The following is a 20288-nucleotide window of genomic DNA, read 5'->3' on the forward strand; positions in this document are numbered from 1 at the left end:
ATCAGACTTTCTGTAAGTCCTCTGTCAGAGAAGAAGAGCTCGGGTCCTTCCAGCGCGATGAAGCAGCGCCTCTTCCTCACACACCGGCACCGAGCAGAGCGCCCAAAACGCGGCTGGTGGAGCAGAATGAACCTGTCTGTGGGACCAAAAGACTCCAGGAAAAATGGTTAAGACTAAGAGCGAGATCTGTGCACGTCTTCTGATGGATTTCTACATCCTGGCTTATCCTTTGCTTTATCCCGTAAGTGTCAGGGAAGTGAAATGTGATGTTGCAGCGCTTCCCTTTTCTCCAGCTCAAAGTACGTCTCTCTCACTGCCAGCTCCGTGTCATCAGCCCTCCTTCCCTTTGCCTCACTTTACCATCATATGTGACAGACCTATCCTGTCACGTTGGCTTTATTCAATACTGTGGTGCTGCATTGCTGAGGCTATACTACAGGAAGCACCACGTTTGGAAGGGTGTGGACAGAGATACAGGAGATAAAGAAAAAGGGTAACACTTTACAATAAGGTACACAAAATGTGCTTAGTTACTGAGGAACTATTAGATAGTTAATGGTTAGTTAATGAGTAGTTCCTCATTGACTGCGATTGAGGAACTGATGGTTAGTTACTGGTAAACAGACTGGGGGGTACTGTATTAACGAATCATTCGTTAATGGTTAATGAGTAGTTCCTCAGTGACTGCGATGGATGGTTAGTTAGTTACTGGTAAACAGACTGGGGGGTACTGTATTAATGAATCATTCATTAATGGTTACTTAATGAGGAGTTCCTGAGTGAACTAATGGTTAGTTACTGGTAAACAGACTGGGGTACTGTATTAATGAATCATTCGTTAATGGTTAGTTAATGAGTAGTTCCTCAGTGAACTTATGGTTAGTTACTGGTAAACAGACTGGGGGGTACTGTATTAACGAATCATTCGTTAATGGTTACTTAATGAGTAGTTCCTCAGTGACTGCGATGGATGGTTAGTTAGTTACTGGTAAACAGACTGGGGGGTACTGAATTAATGAATCATTCATTAATGGTTACTTAATGAGGAGTTCCTGAGTGAACTAATGGTTAGTTACTGGTAAACAGACTGGGGTACTGTATTAATGAATCATTCGTTAATGGTTAGTTAATGAGTAGTTCCTCAGTGAACTTATGGTTAGTTACTGGTAAACAGACTGGGGGGGGGTACTGTATTAACGAATCATTCGTTAATGGTTACTTAATGAGTAGTTCCTCAGTGACTGCGATGGATGGTTAGTTAGTTACTGGTAAACAGACTGGGGTACTGTATTAATGAATCATTCGTTAATGGTTACTTTATGAGAAGTTCCTGAGTGAACTAATGGTTAGTTACTGGTAAACAGACTGGGGGGGTACTGTATTAATGAATCATTCGTTAATGGTTACTTAATGAGGAGTTCCTGGGAGACTTTGATTGAAGCAATGGTCCGCTGCAGCAGGGCACTTTTAAACCTACCATTTTCGGCTGGCTTGGGTCCCACTCTGGATCAACTGGTGGAGGTGGATCCGATTTACCTTACCATTACTTAGGCCGTTTGGGTACGGTAAACTCAAGGAACGCAAACAAAAACAGTAGTTACCCATTACCTAATGCCTACTTAACCATTCGTTAAGCATTGTGTGTCCCCTCAAGTAAAGTAATGCATCAAAAACAGTAGTTACCCATTACCTAATGATTACCTTACCATTCCTTAAGCAGTAAACAAACAAACAAACCCCGTGCACTCAAGTTTACATTTTTATTTAAACAACAATCCAAAGGACACTAATAATGAAAACGAGGTTGCTTTCAGAACTTGCGAAAGTGGCGTATGTCATGCAGCAATCTGCCTAAGGGACCATCTTTGTGTTCATTTGCCAGCCAATGTGTCCACTCGATCAAAGCAAGATGACTCTTCAGAGTCTTCACTGTGCGGTTTCATCGCAATCTCCAGACCTGTGACTTGTACGTTGACAAAGCCCGCTCAATGTTTTGGGTATGGGCTCCTGTGTCTGGGTTCACAAATGACCGGCTGTGGTTCACATAGAAATGGACAAAGCCACTTTCTGCGATTGCAGTGGTGTATGCCCTCCACATGTCCGTTATCACCGTGGTCCAGAGATGGGGACTCGAGTCTGCGACTCGGACTCGAGTCGCACTTAAGTCGCACACACAGAGACTCCAGACTTGACTTGGAGTCGTGACCAAAAGACTTCAGACTCGACTTGGACTCGTGTGTTGGGACTCGTGAACAATCATTGTGTTTTCTATTTTTGGCGTATTAAAGGTGGGGTAGGTAAATTTGAGAGAAACCGGCTCGAGATCGCAAGAATTTGAAAATACACAACCGGAGATAATCTGCAAGAGGCTGCTACTTCCTTATAGAGCCCGCCTCCTCCAACACACACGAACGCGCACATGACCAATGAGGGCACGAGATAAGTTTGTGCCCAGATGGAAGGCTGACAGGCAGGTTGGCCATCCAGTTACTTTAGCCGGGCTCGAATTTCATCAGGCACTTGAAAAGTCACCCGGAGAGGTCCGTCAGTCACATTAACGCATGGACGGTTAGCAAACATGTTTAGCTCAGCATCAGCTATGTAATGTTAACTTAGCTTGCTACTAGCTTTGTAACTGAATATTTGAAAAGATGAGTGAATTGCTTGTCACACTTGTTTGAGTTGAGTGGCGTTGACATCCAACTCTTGACATGACATAAAAAAGGTCGGTAACGTTAATCATATTGCATTGCAATAGCCTGTTTAAAGTGATCATATAACAAACAACTAATCAGTACTGATACTGTATGCTAATAGATATAGGAGTGATAATAACACAGTAAATGCTTTGAATTTCTTAGATATAGCTGTGCAGTATTCTTAACAGACTGGATAGCAGCAGACAATAGAAGGCTTATTACAACCAGAAGAGACATGAGACTTTTATTTTTTTAGAGACTTGAGACTTGACTTGGACTCGTGACCAAAGACTTGAGACTTGATCAAGTCTCACCCCACAAAGACTTGAGACTTGACTTGGACTCGTGACCAAAGACTTGAGACTTGACTTGGACTTGCAAAAAAAGACTTGTGAACATCTCTGCCGTGGTCCCTTGGCGAATGTATTTTGTCCATCCATCCATCCATCCATCTTCTCCCGCTTATCCGTGGTCGGGTCGCGGGGGTAGCAGTTCCAGCAGAGAGCCCCAAACTTTCTTTTCCCTGGCGACATCAACCAGCTCTGACTGGGGGATCCCAAGGCGCTCCCAGGCCAGCGAAGAGATATAATCCCTCCACCTGGTCCTAGGTCTACCCCTTGGTCTCTTCCCAGCTGGACGTGCCTGGAACACCTCCCTAGGGAGGCGCCCAGGTGGCATCCTAACTAGGTGCCCGAACCACCTCAACTGGCTTCTTTCGACGCGAAGGAGGAGCGGCTCAACTCCGAGTCCCTCCCTGATGACCGAACTTCTCACCTTATCTCTAAGGGAGACACCAGCCACCCGGCGGAGGAAACCCATCTCGGCCGCTTGTATCCGCGATCTCGTTCTTTCGGTCATGACCCATCCTTCATGACCATAGGTGAGGGTAGGAACGAAAATGGCCCGGTAGACAGAGAGCTTTGCCTTCCGGCTCAGCTCCCTTTTCGTCACAACGGTGCGGTAAAGCGACTGCAATACCGCTCCCGCTTCTCCGATTCTCCGGCCCATCTCACGCTCCATTGATCCCTCACTCGAGAACAAGACCCCGAGATACTTGAACTCCTTCACTTGGGGTAAGGACTCATTCCCTACTTGGAGTGGACAGTCCATCGGTTTCCTGCTGAGAACCATGGCCTCAGATTTGGAGGTGCTGATCCTCATCCCAGCCGCTTCACACTCGGTTGCGAACCGATCCAGTGAGTGCTGAAGGTCGCAGACCGATGAAGCCATCAGAACCACATCATCTGCAAAAAGCAGTGGTGCAATCCTTAGTCCACCGAACTGCAGACCCCCCCCCCACGACTACGCCTCGAAATCCGATCCATGTATATTACAAACAGGATTGGTGACAAAGCGCAGCCCTGGCGGAGGCCAACCCTCACCGGAAATGGGTCCGACTTACTGCCGAGGACCCGGACACAGCTCTCGCTTTGGGAGTACAGAGATTGGATGGCCCTGAGTAGAGACCCCCTCACCCCATACTCCCGCAGCACCTCCCACAGTAACTCCCTGGGAACCCGGTCATACGCCTTCTCCAAGTCTACAAAACACATGTAGACCGGATAAGCGTACTCCCAGGCCCCCTCCAGGATCCTTGCGAGAGTAAAAAGCTGATCCGTCGTTCCACGACCAGGACGGAATCCGCATTGTTCCTCCTCAATCTGAGGTTCGACAATCGGCCTGACCCTCCTTTCGAGTACCTTGGAGTAAACTTTCCCGGGGAGGCTGAGTAGTGTGATGCCTCTGTAATTGGCACACACCCTCTGATCCCCCTTTTTGAAAAGGGGGACCACCACCCCGGTCTGCCACTCCTTCGGTACCGTTTCCGACTTCCACGCAACGTTGATGAGACGTGTCAACCATGACAGTCCCTCAACACCCAGAGCCTTCAGCATTTCCGGGCGGATCTCATCCACCCCCGGGGCTTTGCCACTGTGGAGTTGTTTGACGACCTCAGTGACCTCCCCCCGGGAGATTGGCGTTGATCCCCCGTCATACTCCAGCTCTGCCTCTAACATAGAGGGCGGAGTTGTCGGGTTCAGGAGTTCCTCAAAGTGTTCCTTCCAACGTCCCAACACTCCATCAGTTGAGGTCAACAACGTCCCATCCTTACTGTACACAGCTTGGATGGTTCCCTGCTTCCCCCTCCTGAGGTGTCGGACAGTTTTCCAGAACAACTTTGGTGCCGCCCGAAAGTCCTTCTCCATGTCTTCTCCGAACTTCTCCCACACCCGCTGCTTTGCCTCGGCCACGGATGAGGCTGCTGCCCTTCGGGCCTGTCGGTACCTTGCAACTGCTTCGGGAGTCCCCCGGGATAACAAATCCCTGAAGGCCTCCTTCTTCAGTCGGACGGCTTCCCTGACCACCGGTGTCCACCAGGAGGTTCGAGGGTTACCGCCCCTTGAGGCACCTAAGACCTTGAGACCACAGCTCCCCACCGCGGCTTCGGCAATAGAGGCTTTGAACACCGACCACTCTGGTTCAATGTCCCCAACCTCCACAGGAATGCCCGAAAAGCTCCGCCGGAGGTGTGAGTTGAAGGCCTCCTGAACTTGGGCCTCCTCCAGACGTTCCCAGTTCACCCGAACTACACGTTTGGGCTTACCAGGTCTATCCAGAGGCTTCCCCCGCCACTCGACCCAACTCACCACCAGATGGTGATCAGTTGACAACTCCGCCCCTCTCTTTACCCGAGTGTCCAAAACATACGGCCTCAGGTCCGATGATACGATAACGAAATCGATCATGGACCTTCTGCCTAGGGTGCTCTGGTACCACGTACACTTATGAGCATCCTTATGTTCGAACATGGTGTTTGTTATGGCCAATCCATGACTAGCACAGAAGTCCAGTAACAAACCACCACTCCGGTTCAGATCAGGGGGGGGCCGTTCCTCCCAATCACGCCCCTCCAAGTGTCTCCATCATTGCCCACATGTGCGTTGAAGTCTCCCAGCAAGACTAAGGAGTCCCCTTCAGGAGCCCCATACAGGACTCTTTCCAGGGTCTCCAAGAAGGCCGAATACTCTGAACTGCTGTTGGGTGCATAAGCACACACAACAGTCAGAGTTTTCCCCCCCATAACCCGCAGGCGACCCTCTCGTCCCTCTCGACCCTCTCGTCCACTGGGGTAAACTCCAACAACGAAGCACCTAACCGGGGACTTGTGAGTATCCCCACACCCGCCCGGCGCCTCACACCTTGAGCAACTCCGGAGAAGAATAGAGTCCAACCCCTATCCAGAAGTAAGGTTCCAGAGCCGACGCTGTGCGTAGAGGTGAGCCCAACCAGATCCAACTGGTACCGCTCCACCTCCCGCACAAGCTCCGGCTCCTTCCCCCCCAGAGAGGTGACGTTCCACGTCCCCAAAGCCAGCTTCTGCCGCCCGGGTCTGGTCCGTCGAGACCCTCCGCTTTCACTGCCACCCGTCTGGCAGCGCACCCGACCCCATCGATGTTTCCCGTAGGTGGTGGGCCCGCGGGACAGAGAAGCGGAGGTGTTGCCCACGTTGCCTTTTCGGGCTGGGCCCGGCCGGGCTCCGTGGCAAGCCCGGCCACCAGACGCTCGCCGACGAGTCCTCCTTCTGGGCCTGGCTCCAGAAGGGGACCCTACATTACTTTGCTCATTCATTTGTTAATCTCTGACCTTAAAAGATAAGTTGTTATTTCACCTTGAAAAACAAAGGTTTTAGTGTTAGTGAGGCCAAAGGCTAAGGCTCTGTAGTTTATACACACCTTCCTTTTGTGGTAGAAGTTGCTTTCGTCCAGCATGACAAATTCGTTTGGTCCTCCAAGTCTCTGCTTTCCCTTCCTTTCTCTCCTCTTGATTGCACTCTTGCAGACCTTCCTCAACTTCAGGCTAATTTTTGACAGCGTGCGACTGCTTCCTGCCACGCCACCCTGCAGCATGTCAATTTTCCTTAGCTGCAGTCCATGGGAAAAGATCAATATAGAATTACTAAATATGAACAAAAGCATATGAAGACGAACGCATTCAGCACCAGTGGCTAATGTATAATTATATAATTCACATTAGACATTTGTTATTACCAGGGCTGCACATAACTGGTGCGCACCTCCGCCAAAAAAAGAGCACCGGGTCATTTGAAAAAAGGCGCATTTGCGTACCAACATTGAGAGAGAGAGAAGAGAAAAGAGAGAAGAGAAAAGAGAGGAGAGAGAAGAGAGGAGAGAGAGAAAGATATTTGTGAGTTGCATATGAACTCAGGGCCGGCCCGTAGCACTGGCGTTATAGATGTTCGCCTAGGGCGCCAGATCTGGGGAGGCGCTGCGCTGGCCAATAGTATGAAGCTGCAGCGTCGGAGACAGCAGTTACAGAACTATAGGTTACTTACGTAACCCCAGTTTTCAGAGTAACATGAAGTGAGATGTCTCACTATGGGATGCGCCTCATCGCGGAGCAAACAGAAGCATCAATCTCATTACGCCAATCCTGATTGGCCAGTGATTCTCGACGTCAACGTCAGGGGAAATCACCCCCTATAAGTAGCCTGCGCCACGACGCATGCGTCATTCAAAAATAAGCACCTCTTCTCGCTTCACCATAGCAAGGAGGGCCGTCTGGTGAGACATCTCACTTCATGTTACTCTGAGTACTGGGGTTACGTAAGTAACCTATAGTTCTCATTCATAACACTCCGTTCGATGTCTCACTATGGGATATTGTAGCTCCCGTATTGCCAGACGAGCTTATCTCGAAGATCACCGATCAACCAGAATTTAACAGGTGGAGTCCCGACTCAACAAGGTGCCCAGCACTGCTCGGGCCACGCTTGGAGCGGAGACGTCTAGCCTGTAAAAGCGGACAAAAGTGAGCGGCGAGGACCAGCTCGCCGCTGCACAGATATCCTGGATGGAAACACCCTTGAACAAAGCCCAGGATGTAGCCAGGCCCCGAGTCGAGTGAGCCCGCAGACCCAAAGGTGCTTGCAGATTCTGACTCGTATAGGCCAAAGCAATCGCCTCCACGATCCAGTGGGATAGTCGTTGCTTAGTAACAGGCTTACCCTTGTGAGGTTCAGCCCAGGACACGAAGAGTTGGTCATTAAGACGAAGCTCTTTTGATCTGTCCATATATGTGTGCAAAGCCCGGACTGGACACAACAGATCCTGCCGCTGCTCCCCGGAGGAAACCAGCTGCGGAGGAAATGCCTCAATGTCAATCGGGGTACACGAACCAACCACCTTTGGTGTAAAGGCAGGGTTGGGTTTCAACAACACTCTCGTTTGCCCTGGGGCGAACTGAGTGTATGAGGGATGTACAGACAGTGCATGGATATCACTGACCCGTTTAGCGGATGCCAGGGCCAGTAACAGCACTGTCTTGAGTGACAGATGTTTCATGTCAGCTACTTCCAGGGGTTCAAATGGGGTCATTTTGAGCCCATTTAAAACCACTGCCAGGTCCCATAAGGGCACCTGGAGACAGGGAGGAGCCTGCGCGCTCCCTTCATAAAACGGCAAACCAAAGGATGTTGGCTAGCCGTCTTACCCTCAAAGCCCACATGGCATGCAGCAATAGCAGCCAGGTATACCTTGATCGTGGAGAAAGCTCTGTGTTTATCGATCAAGTCCTGTAGGAATGATAAAATCACCCCGACAGGACATTGAAAAGAGATGTGTCCTTCTTGAAGGCACCACTCCTCAAACACCCTCCACTTACAGTCGTAAAGAGACCTGGTGGAGGAAGCTCTCGCACTCTGAATAGTGTTTATCACCTTCTGAGGGAGTCACACTGTATTCAGATTGTACCACTCACGGGTCAGGCCCATAGTGCCCCGTACTCTGGGCGTGGGTAAAGGATCGCCCCCCCCCGCCTGAGACAATCTGTCCCTGCATGTGCGTGACGGAGGTGCCTTTTCAGCTCCAGCCGGTACTGCGCATGTGTGTGCCGGTGGTGCCCTCACGGCTCCAGTCGGCACTGCGCCTGCGCGTGCCGGTGGTGCCCTTAAAGCCCCGGCCGGCACTGCGCATGTGTGTGGCGGTGGTTTCACGGACCCGTCAATAATCCGTCCTTTGAGAGACGCCGTAGCTGCTCTCAGAAGGGGATTTATGGTTAACGGACTGTTTATTGTCTTTCTTTTCATTTTTTTGGGCTGCGCCCTTGGCCGGAGCCTGGATGCGTCAGCGGAAAATGGTTTATTCAGACAATAACGATGTGACATGTGTTTTGTGCGGACTTGAGGATGGCGTTGAGGCATCTCTCGAGGCGGCGGGGACACATTTAGAGCCGGGGAAGGAACTTCCAGCTCCGTCACGGAGGGGAGAAGGAGGGGCTGTCAGGCCGCTCGCTTCTTCTTCCTCGCCTGCTGACCGAAATTCTGGGTCGGCTGTGCCTGGGCTACAGCCGGAGCCGGAGATTTTCTAGACCAACTCGCCCTCGTCTCCTGTCTGGGCTGGGGACTCGGGGCGGGCTGCGCCCTCTGCTGTCCTGGTACTTTGAACCCAGCAGAGCGCGGTGCAGCGTGGGCGAAGGGCCGCCGTTGCAAAGGCCGCGGCTGGACCCTTCGAGGGAGACAAAGGTGGAGAGCCTCGTCTTCCTTCTTTTTCGACTCGCACTTCCTTTGCATGGAAGCGAGAGCGGAGCCGAAAATCCCCTCGGGAACGATGGGCATGTCAAGCACATCTTCCTTTTCCCGGTCTGGGAGGTTGGTGAGGTTGAGCCATCTAGCTCTTTCCTGCACCACCATGATCCCCATTACCTTGCCCGTGGCCTGGACGGCGCAGCGTTGGACACGGAGACAAATGTCTGTGACCGCGGCTATCTCGTCCAGAGTGGCCGGTCCAGGATTGCTCGACATATCCTCACAGAGCTCCGCTTGGTATGCGGTTAGCATCGAGGAAACGTTCAGAGCCCTGGCGGACAATGCTGCGGCTCTGTAGGCCCGTTCCGTCATGGTAGACTGGAATCGGTCCGTTTTTGCTGGCAGCATGGGGTTCCTGCTTGGCGGCTGGCCCATCCTCGGTAGGAAGTGGGCTGCCACCAGCGGTTCCATAGGTGGTATGTGGAGCAGGCCAAGCCTCTCCATACCGTCACAGTCAAGGGAGTGGGCACCCTGGATTGGGGCCTTGTTGCTAAAGGGCCGGTCTCTCCACGAGACCGACACCTCATCCAACATCTCCGGGAAGACCGGGAGGAGTTGCCTCTTTGCCCTCGTTGTTTGGGAAAAAAGTTTTCCCTCGTAACGGGACCTGGAGGTCTCCTTGGCCACTTCGGGCCATGTGATGTCTAGTTTGGCCGCAGCGCGCTGACACACGGCTTGTAGGTCCATACTGAGACAGGGCGAAGCTGGTGTGCTGTCGCCCGGGGGAGCAGCCATCGCTCCCGGCTTTGCAGCCTGAGTCGATGACATGAAGATGTCGTCTTCCTGCTCATCCGAGTCAGACAGGAGGAACTCAGAGGTGTACTCTTCGTCCTCCATGCAGTCTAACTCCAGGACATCTTCCGCGGGTGAAACCGTGGTGAGGTCCAGTCGGGAGCCCCAGCTTGGTATAGCGTGGGGCCCCATTCCCGCGTTTCTTGCCGCCACCGGATCTCGGCCTGATATGGCGCGGGATTCCGGTTCTGCGGGTGCCGCTGTCGGTGAGCCCCAGACCGCGGTGAGGGGCTCCATCTCTGCGGCAGACGTCCCCGTGTCTTGATTGCCGGTCGGCGGATCAGTGGACATGAGGGGGTCCCGTCCTGACAGGTTAACTTGTTGCGCTAACCTTCGGTGGAGGCTCTTCACGGTGAGGCGGACAATGTCCGCATGAGCCGGGGTTATCAATGGCCTCCTGGGCATGTTCCAGCCCGAGGCAGGACGAACAGATCTGGTGTGAGTCTGTGCCTGACACTTTCAACCGGCAACCGCAGCGCCAAGCCTCCGAGTTCCTGACTCCTCTGGTGTGAGGGGGAGAGGCATCCATCTCGTTCGCCGTGAGGCGTGGAGAGGGTCCGCTCATGACAGGTACGTTTGAGAAAAAAAAAATGTTTACCGATCTGTCTTTAATCCGGGGGAAAAAAGGACAGGGTGGGTCTTTTTTCTCTCAAGGATATTACCTGGTATGGTAATATTCCTGTAATCCTTTTCTCCTCCGTGGAAGAGAGAAGAAAAAAGTGTCCTCGGTACCGTGGTGTCGGTAGTGAGGGAAAAAACACAAGTTAGCAACTGGTGTGTTGCTAACTTGAAGTCAAAACCTTACCTTACTCCAGAGGAAGAACGGCGAGGTTGACTATAATACTCTTCTGTGAGAGAATCGGGTAGCCGGCTAACGCCCGTCGACCGAAATTAGCTTTGGGTTCAGTCTGTGGACTGTTAAGCTAGCCCAGCTACCGTTCGAGATGTGCTCTGAAGCGAGAAGAGGTGTTTGAATGACGCATGCGTCGTGGAGCAGGCTACTTATAGGGGGTGATTTCCCCTGACGTTGACGTCAAGAATCACCGGCCAATCAGGATTGGCGTAATGAGATTGATGCTTCTGTTTGCTCCGCGATGAGGCGCATCCCATAGTGAGACATCGAACGGAGTGTTATGAATGAGAACCGCAGTTACAGAACCGCACACACAGGTCCCGCGTCACGACCGCACACACAGGTCCCGCGTCACGACCGCACACACAGGTCCCGCGTCACGACCGCACACACAGGTCCCGCGTCACGTGACGGAGCACAGAGCACGTGACGGTCAACGCACGTTCACATGAATGTTTATATATATATATATATATTCTGTTAATTTAGTTGAGAATTTCAAAAATATAGTCTTTTATGTCTTTTATATGTATATTAAACAACACTGTTAATTTAGTTTTGGGTATGTTTATAATTCTCGTTTCATTATTCTTCAAAAGAAAACAACACTGTTAAACACTGTTCCTTCTACAGTATCATAATTCTCGTTTCATTATTATTATTAATAAATCAAAGGTGTCTTCAAAGAGGTGCTAGATTACTGAAAAACAACTGTTAGTGTGTTCATGCACCAGCCTGCAAAAGATAAACAAGCAGTTTGACCGAGAGGCATTTCAGATACATTTTTATTTATTTTTATTGCGGGGTCTGCTGTTTCTTCACTGGGGGTGAGGCGGGGTCTGCTGTTCCCTCTCGAGGGAGATAACCTGTCGTGGCACTCTGAATATTGGCTGAAGGGTTCCCTCCAGCAAGCTTCTGGCCTCCAGAGTCCAGAAGGCAAACCTTTGAAACAATAAGAACAAGACGTCATCTAAAGTATTGCATAGGGAAAGGCTAAGGCATTGGTGCACAATTGATATGCATTAATAATCTCAACAATAACTGACTAAAACACCTCGTGCAATATTACAAAACATGTCAAAATGATGACACTGTCTGATAAACGGTAAACAGGCAGTCAGCACAGTAAAGATTATTTACAATGAATTCAAATTGTAATACAATGACTATTAAAGAAGCATTTACACTGAAGACAGAACTTAGGCTACTGCTGATTTAATGTAGTGGACATGCTTTTGTCATCCGTTGAAGTTTAATTAATTAGCTGACTATAATTAATTATTAGGGTTGGGAAGTTTACTTTTTTTAAATGTAGTAGGTTACAGATGAGTAATTACCCTAAAAATGTAATAGGTAATGTAACTTGACTATGTAACTATTTGTATTGAAATTCTAATGTTAATTATGGTTATTTTATGTTTTGCAAACCACGCCCCGTTAGACTCTGAATTTGTTTTGTTAGGCAGCCATTTTTTTCCTCGCTACAAAACCACATCCACACCTGAGCGAGTCGTTTTTTTGTACTTTAAAGCAGTTATGACCACACGTACTACAACACCGGAGCGGTGGAATGATGAGGAAGTGTCGGTGCTTCTGGCAATTTACTCCAAGGACGGGATGCAGCAGCTTCTACAGAAAGCAGTTCCCAACTCCAAATGTTTTGAGCGATGTTCGCTACTTGAGCTGGGAATTGTGCACAGTGCACACGGATGCCGGGTAAAAATAAAGAAACTCAGGCAGGACTATACAAAAATTAAAGACCACAATAATAAGAGTGGTAACGATTTTCTATTGTTATTATATATATATATTGCCACTGTTTTTTAATACTGACACCTAACTTGCACTAAGGCGTGTCTGCTGCTATATATATTGCCACTGTTACATTGTTTTGAAACTACTTACACTTTATTTTACATTTCACACTGTTATTTAACTTCAATTTACATGCATACGACACACCTGGAACAGCATGATGCTGTTATTGTTATGTCTTGACTGTGCAATAAAACAAACAAACTGGCGAAGCTTTATTTATTGTGTCCCACCCCAAATTTGCAGAATAGAAGAATGTGAGAGCAGACAGGTGTCGGTGGTTGAATTGATCAGAAACACAAGTTTTACACACATAAACACAAGTAATTTATCATGTCATTTGTTTTAGATAAATACGGGAAAAACACCAAACAAGGGTTGATGTCCTTTTCCAAAATCAGCCTGAGGGGGTAATATATAATAAATACATAAAGATAAAGTCCATTGTTATAATGGGGTATTTTATTTGTAAATTACCCTTATGAACTCCATCATGTCTGAGGTCGGAAAGTAAACAAACGCCTCATACAGCGGATGGGCTTTATACCCCCTCCCCCCCCCCGTGTAGTTCTTCTTCTCTCGTTTTTTTGTTGTACTCGCCGTGAAGTGGTTTTGCGGCCTGCCAGTAAACCCAGAGAAGAAGAAGACGAAGTGACGTCAGCGTAATCGTGCCTCAGGGAAAGTACTGCGGTGTGAATGCGATTGGCACTAGCCCCCTGGCGGATTTAGTGCCGTGGTACTTTAGTGGTACTTTAGTGCCGGCACTAAAGTACCGCAAGTCCTGCGGTGTGAAAGCGCTACATGACACCTAGTTGGGCTTGCCAAAATCACGCTAGTTTCATTAAACAAAGGATCAAATATGCTAACGAAGCTAATGCTTTTGGTAATGCTTTTGCCGAAAGCTATAGCTAACGAATAGTTGTTTTTAGAGACTTTAATACGGTTAGAAGCTATCATAAGCAAACAGATGTTTGTTTGTATTGCCTTAACACTATCATAGTTAATGTTAGCTAATCACACTTCATTTCAAGACACCGGAATTGTTATTAATGTTATACAAATACAACTGTAAAAGCACTTCACATTACTCACATTCTCTGCGTTGACGTTCACATTCATGTGAACGTGCTCCGTCACGTGCCGCCGTGACGCGGGACCTGTGTGTGCGGTTCTACAAGTGCGGTTCTACAAGTTCTGTCTCCGACGCTGCAGCTTCATGCTACTCGCGCTGGCAGCTCTGGGAGAAAAAAAAACATTTTTGACCGTTGGGGCTCATCCTAATTTTCGGCCTTGATGTAACAATATTCATAATTAAGTAAATGTAACACCCTTTTCACCCCGGTTACACGTTTCATTTGCCCTGTACAATGGGCGCTGTAAGTGATGAAAATGGGGGATGTTTGCTTATCTGGCACCGGCAGCTCACAGCCAAAGTGCGAGCGAGCGAGGGAGGGTGCACCGGTTCCGGCGCTGTTGTTATTAGAATATGGTGTTAGCTGCTCTAACGGTACGTCCACACAGCAGCTTTTCAAAAATCTTGAAGCTGGGCGTGTCTGAAAGCTTGGGGATTTTTTGCGAGCAACGCGACCAACAACCAATCACATGAATCTCCCGCCCCCGACATACAAAGCAAAAAAACCCGGGGATTTTATGCAGGCAATATATATATATATATAAACTCCCCAAACAGGCGAAAACCTACCAGTTTCACCCACTGTCTCTGCCACCTCCCTCCATGCCTGGTTCCTCCGGTTTGTATCCCGTTAATAGTTCTGGTCGTAAAGAACCCGGGTGATTTGCTACCGTAATTTCTCGTTTGGAATATGAGGAAATGAACTGGTTCTCCCTGCTTACACGTGGTTTGATTGGCTAGCGCTTCTACTGTCAGATTTGCATACACGGGATTTGATTGGCTGGCGCTTCCAGCTCAGCTTCAAAAGTTGAACATTGCTCAACTTTTGAATCCTGAAAATCCTGAAAATCGCTTCACTCCCCCACAATGCAGTTCGGCGAAAAGCGAGGCAAAGTGACGTCATCCCCATTCAATGGGCAGAGAAGCGTTGGAAGATGTGTTTAAAGCTGCTGTGTGGATGTACCGTAACGGATATAAGAAGAAGATGTTTCTACAATGATGTGGAGGGAGAGTCCTCTCCAGTCAGACTGAGAGGCTGATAACTACAGTTCAGTGAGGTAAAGGACTCTTGAGTGTTTAGATCAGGGGTCGGCAACAGGCGGACCGGTGTTCCGGTTTAACTGGTTCCCCGATCAACTGGTTGACAGATGTGGAGGCGTGGCCTTCGACTGAAATACACATTTCGATCGCTTCTTCTGTCGTTTACATAAATCTTTTGGTATATTTGGCTGGATAGGAACACTTTGATGCACATTCAGTACCAGTGTGTGAGGTTGTGGTTACGATGGCGATATCCGGACGCGAACAGCGAGGACTACAAAAAGAAAAACGAGTTGACTGATGTCTGTTCAAAACATTGCAAGCTCCAATAAATCATTTAAACCAGCTATTGTTGGCAGACTTATTACTGAATATCGTTCTTAATGTGATACCAAGTCCACCTGAGACCTGTGTACACCTTCAGACAGCCTCCAAGTGAAGCACACGTTCTTTACTCACAGTTTGAAAGCAGCGTGGAGAAGTCTTCAGCTGTGTGAAAGACACACACATACATCGCTTCTGCATTCTGCAGCACTCATCCAGATCAAATGTGACTGTTAACTCGTTTTGCAAAGACAGCAGCAGAAATGTCATTGTTGCGTGTGCAGGGATATTTAGACTTTAAAATGCTGATGGGTCATTAATCTTGGTCTCGGCAAACAATATTAGGAATCCTCTATTCAAACTACATAATATGCAGTGTCCATCGACATGAAAATAACAAAAAAGTTCATGCTGGACTCAAACCCGAGTCCCAACAGCAAAAGTCACTCCAGCCCTGCACGTTATGAGTGCGCCGCGGATCAACACGACATATCGTACCACCACACTACAATATTTTACATTAACCTTGTTAAAAAGTTCCAGAAAAATGCAACCCGACCATCATTTATAATGTGAGCGAATGTATGTACACTTTAAGCCATATAATATACATATTATAATATAGTATACTGACTGAGGTCTGTATCAAGCCTCATTAAGACCCACCGAGATCAGATATCCTAGTTCATACAAGTATAAACGGGTATCAAATCGACTCGACATCATATTAATAACGATATATGATACAAATGTAAGACTGACAACAAGAATAGTTTGTAAAGGATTTATTGACGTTAGAATTATTAACAAAGCACTTATATACTAATAAAGGACTGGCCACGTGGTATATGTCTCGTCTGAAAGGAGTGCTGACAGAGAGCACCGGAACGCCGCTCCAGCCCTTAAAATATTGCAATACCCATAAGGATCCGTACACATGCCGCAGTGTTTGCGTGGCTGTGTCTTTAGTTGTAAGCACAGTGGCGATCTGTTGTTATTAGCATCTGGTTAGCTAGCTATGCTAACGAATTTAAAGCGCTTTTCTACAACCAGGTGGAAGAGAGCTCTCTCCTGAGAGGCTCAAATAACCTCAGCTCAGTGAGGTTAAGGCACACCTTGATATGATCAATATAGTTATTAATGAGACTAAATGAAAAACAGGTATCAAATACTATATGACAGTAACAAAAAAGTTGTTAAAAATAACAAGAATAGAGTTTAAAATGGGAGTGATTTGTAAAATATCTAAAAAGAAAAATATGCTTACAGTTCTGTTTCATATGGATGTTGAGAGATGTATCCATAGATCTCTTAATGTTGCTCTCAAAGTGTACCAGAGTGATGCTTTTAACTTCAATATTTAAAAAAAAAAAAAATCTTCCCGGGGGAGCATGCCCCCGGACCCCCCTAGAGGAGGTTAGGTCCCCCCCACTTAAATTATGTTCACATGGATAGGATACTAAATACATTTGCACACATCTTGTGTCCATATCTTTCTGTGTTGGTGGTCACGCCACACCGTGCACTGCATGCATATGTGAGTCATGGTGAGATATCTGGATTAAGAGGTTGCTTTTTCTTTGCACAGCATGAAAGAAAGGCCAAATGAATGGGGTGTAATTTTAGTTTTTTTTAAGCAGAGGTTGAGTTCAATAATTTGTACGAGCCTCGGAGGATGTTGTAAAAATGTAAAGGAAAAAGGTTCCCCACCCCTGCTGAAAATAATAATAAAAACCCTTGATTTATAACTTAACATTTCTGTCTCCTATTGATCTGAGTATATTATAAAGAATAGCCAGTTAATTGAAGCAATAGCACAGGCCTTTGTCAGATGGTATATTACGCTGCTTTTTTTCTGCTTCGAATAGTTCTCGCTTTTTTCACCATACCTGTGTTTGCATCACTGTAACCAATGAGCACCTGCATGTGTATGAGAATAGCCCTGACACCATGTCGGCCCAGATTTACAAACTCCTGGCAGGACAAGCTCCAGCTCAATTCTTACACTGAATTTAAACAAAGTGAGTGAGGGACTGCAATATAAGACGGAAAGAAAGAGAAACTTTAAAACTGTTCAATTGTTATGATGTGTAAAGACTGATATTGTTCTATAATCGTCTGAAACTGTTAAGTCATGATGTGAAACGGTTAACAAATAAAAAGGGACTCTCAAGCTGCTGCTACACTTTATTTTATTTATCTAAAATTAAGCACTTTATGATGCACATATTTTCAAAAGCTATTTTATTTATTTTCTCTATTTTATTTGTAAATGCCGCCTGAGAGGAACATTACACATATCCACAGTATTTACTGTATATCTGTATAGTTCAATGTTAATTGACAATAAATATTGTTGTTTTTGAATTGTACTTTCTTTATTTGATTGGCAGTCAGTTGTTGATTACATGCAGACGTTGATAAAGCTGCAGGCTACTTCAATATATATCACACTAATTCATGAAGCAAGTTAGACATTTTGATGTTCCGGACCTTTGCATGGGGAGATTTTCTCTAACTGGACCTCGTTGAATTTTAGTTGAAGACCCCTGGTTTAGATAGTTCACTTTAGTCTAAGTTATCTCAGTGGGTCTCAAACGTTTTGATCACAATTTATGTAAACACATATTTTCAAGGCACTCCTTTATAATTATTGGGATAAACAGGTTTGAAATCATTCCAATGGACAGTAAACCAAAAATATCCTTTAAAACTGGAAAGATAAAAAAAAATGCATAAATAAATAAATGTTAAGGTAAAATAAGATAAGAACAACAACAATAAAATAAGTTACATTAATTTGTTATTGGCTATGGTAGGTTATTGGTTATGTTCACATACTTATTTGATTACATCCACTTTTCTAAGATGACAACAGAGACTTTCGACCCAAAACCAGCTGTTGACTTGTGGATGCTAGCATCTAATCGCAGACTCAACCAGAGAGAAAGTAGTAGGCCTACATCATCAGCTACCATGTCTGACAGAGAGGAAGACAGTGAGGAGAACAGTCAGGAGGGTAGTGATGACAGCTTGTAGGATTACTGGTCGTGCTAATGTTGTCTTGTGTTCACCTCTGCATGTGTGTTCTGTGGTCACCTCTGCATTTGTGTTCAGCGCATGTGTCTGGCAAATAAAGTCAAGACCCCCTCAAAAGTTACGGTTTATTTGATGTTAAGGATGAGCACCAAGCAACATCTCCAGGTGCTTCTTTGAGAACCAGGGAAAAAAGTTATGTGCACCCCTGGTTATTACTCAAGATGAAACAGAATATTTTAATCTTGCTAATTAATTTTATCTATCAAGTTTCCCTGTATCAGAGCATCTAAACATGTATTTTTAAGCTATTAGAATAATCAAACATTGAAACATTCTGAACCCATTTTTTTGTTGAGGAACATTTTGAATGCAGGAATTTTACTGTAACAGAGTATTCGTACACTCTGGTACTTCTACTTTTACTCTAGTACAAGATCTGAGTACTTATAGTCAAGTGCAATATCTGAGTACTTCTGTTTTACTCAAGTAAAATATCTGAGTACTTCTACTTTTACTCAAGTACAAGATCTGAGTACTTCTGTTTTACTCAAGTACAATATCTGAGTACTTCTACTTTTACTAAAGTACCAGATCTGAGTACTTCTACTTTTACTCTAGTACAAGATCTATTCTGTTTATAGCCTATGAAAAAAACTATTAGAAAACGAAAGCTAATGTTAGCAGATAGTGACAATGTAGGCAAGTTAGCTAGCTCAACGATTCCTTAAATAATATTGCGACAGAAAAAAAATTCTGTTCACATCACGCTCTGCCGCTCCAACAGGGAGCTCTGCTCTGAACACCCGAACGGTAACGATACGGGTCCGTTCTTATTGTGCATCCATGGGTAAAGGTAAAACCTTTATATATACAGTCTATGGGTAAAACGCATGTAGTACTGAACACGTAACTTGAAGGTGCCGGGCGGAGCGGTCCCGTGGGTTGGATGCACATTCATAATGCCGAGGGAAAAAACTCTCGAATGTTCTCATCAGAGTCCGGCGCACTTCCTGGGGGCTTGGTGTGAAAGCGCCGCCATTGTGCCCCGCCACACCTCCAAGCAGCCTGCGTTGTGAATTGCCAAATAACTAGTGCTTAGTCCGCTAGCTCAATGCTAACATATAATGGATAACGTAATTGACGCTGAAACTGAAATTAGCATTTAGATATCGGCAGTGGTGTAGTGGGCGTTGGACGCGGGGGTACGCCGTACCCCCACTTATTTGGAGCATGATCTTTTTTGTAATAGTCTAATAAATATAAAATCATTGCCAGTCTTATCAGTTGCAAGTGTGTATTTGTTGTAATAATGACAAAAACATAATACATTTCACAGTAATTATAATAAAAAATAAAAACGATTTCCTTAAAGAATTATAATTAGTCATTACGCTCGTGACCCCGCAGCGAGCTGGGGGTGTGTCAGTGACACACCCACGGCCAGCTTACCGCCCGCCGATTTTGCGGCAGCTCTTTCCCTCAAGAACGCTAACGAAAAAGCTCTATAATGGCAGGCAAACATTTTTTACTTGACTTCTTTTCTAAAAAGAATATAATTCACAAGAAGAAAGAGTCTAGCAGCACCGAAGCTACAAGTGAAGCTGCTACTAGTACTACAGTACATCATCAGAAGAGCCGCCTAAAGACGTGGATAATGCTAGCTAACGTGCACGTTAGCTGCGCTAGCAACGTTCCCCTGGCTAGCTCAAGCTCACCTTTCCCAGAGGTATGGACGGAGGAGATGTGGCGGCTAAGGCAGCTAAGGAATAGCTTCACTTCAAATGTCAAAAGTGCAAAGTCGAAGTACTATTTGTCAGTTACCACAGAAAACCTAAATAATCCTAGGAAATTTTGGAAAGCAATAAAATCGATATCAACCGGTGAGATCCGTAATGAGCTACCTCCGTGCCTTACCACAGCATCTGGCCCTATATCGGACAGGGCCACTATGCTAAATTGCTTTAATGAGCATTTTGTGTCCTGTGGTTC

The sequence above is a fragment of the Pseudochaenichthys georgianus genome, chromosome 5, assembly GCF_902827115.2.
Source record: "Pseudochaenichthys georgianus chromosome 5, fPseGeo1.2, whole genome shotgun sequence".
NCBI classification, from domain to species: Eukaryota; Metazoa; Chordata; class Actinopteri; order Perciformes; family Channichthyidae; genus Pseudochaenichthys; species Pseudochaenichthys georgianus.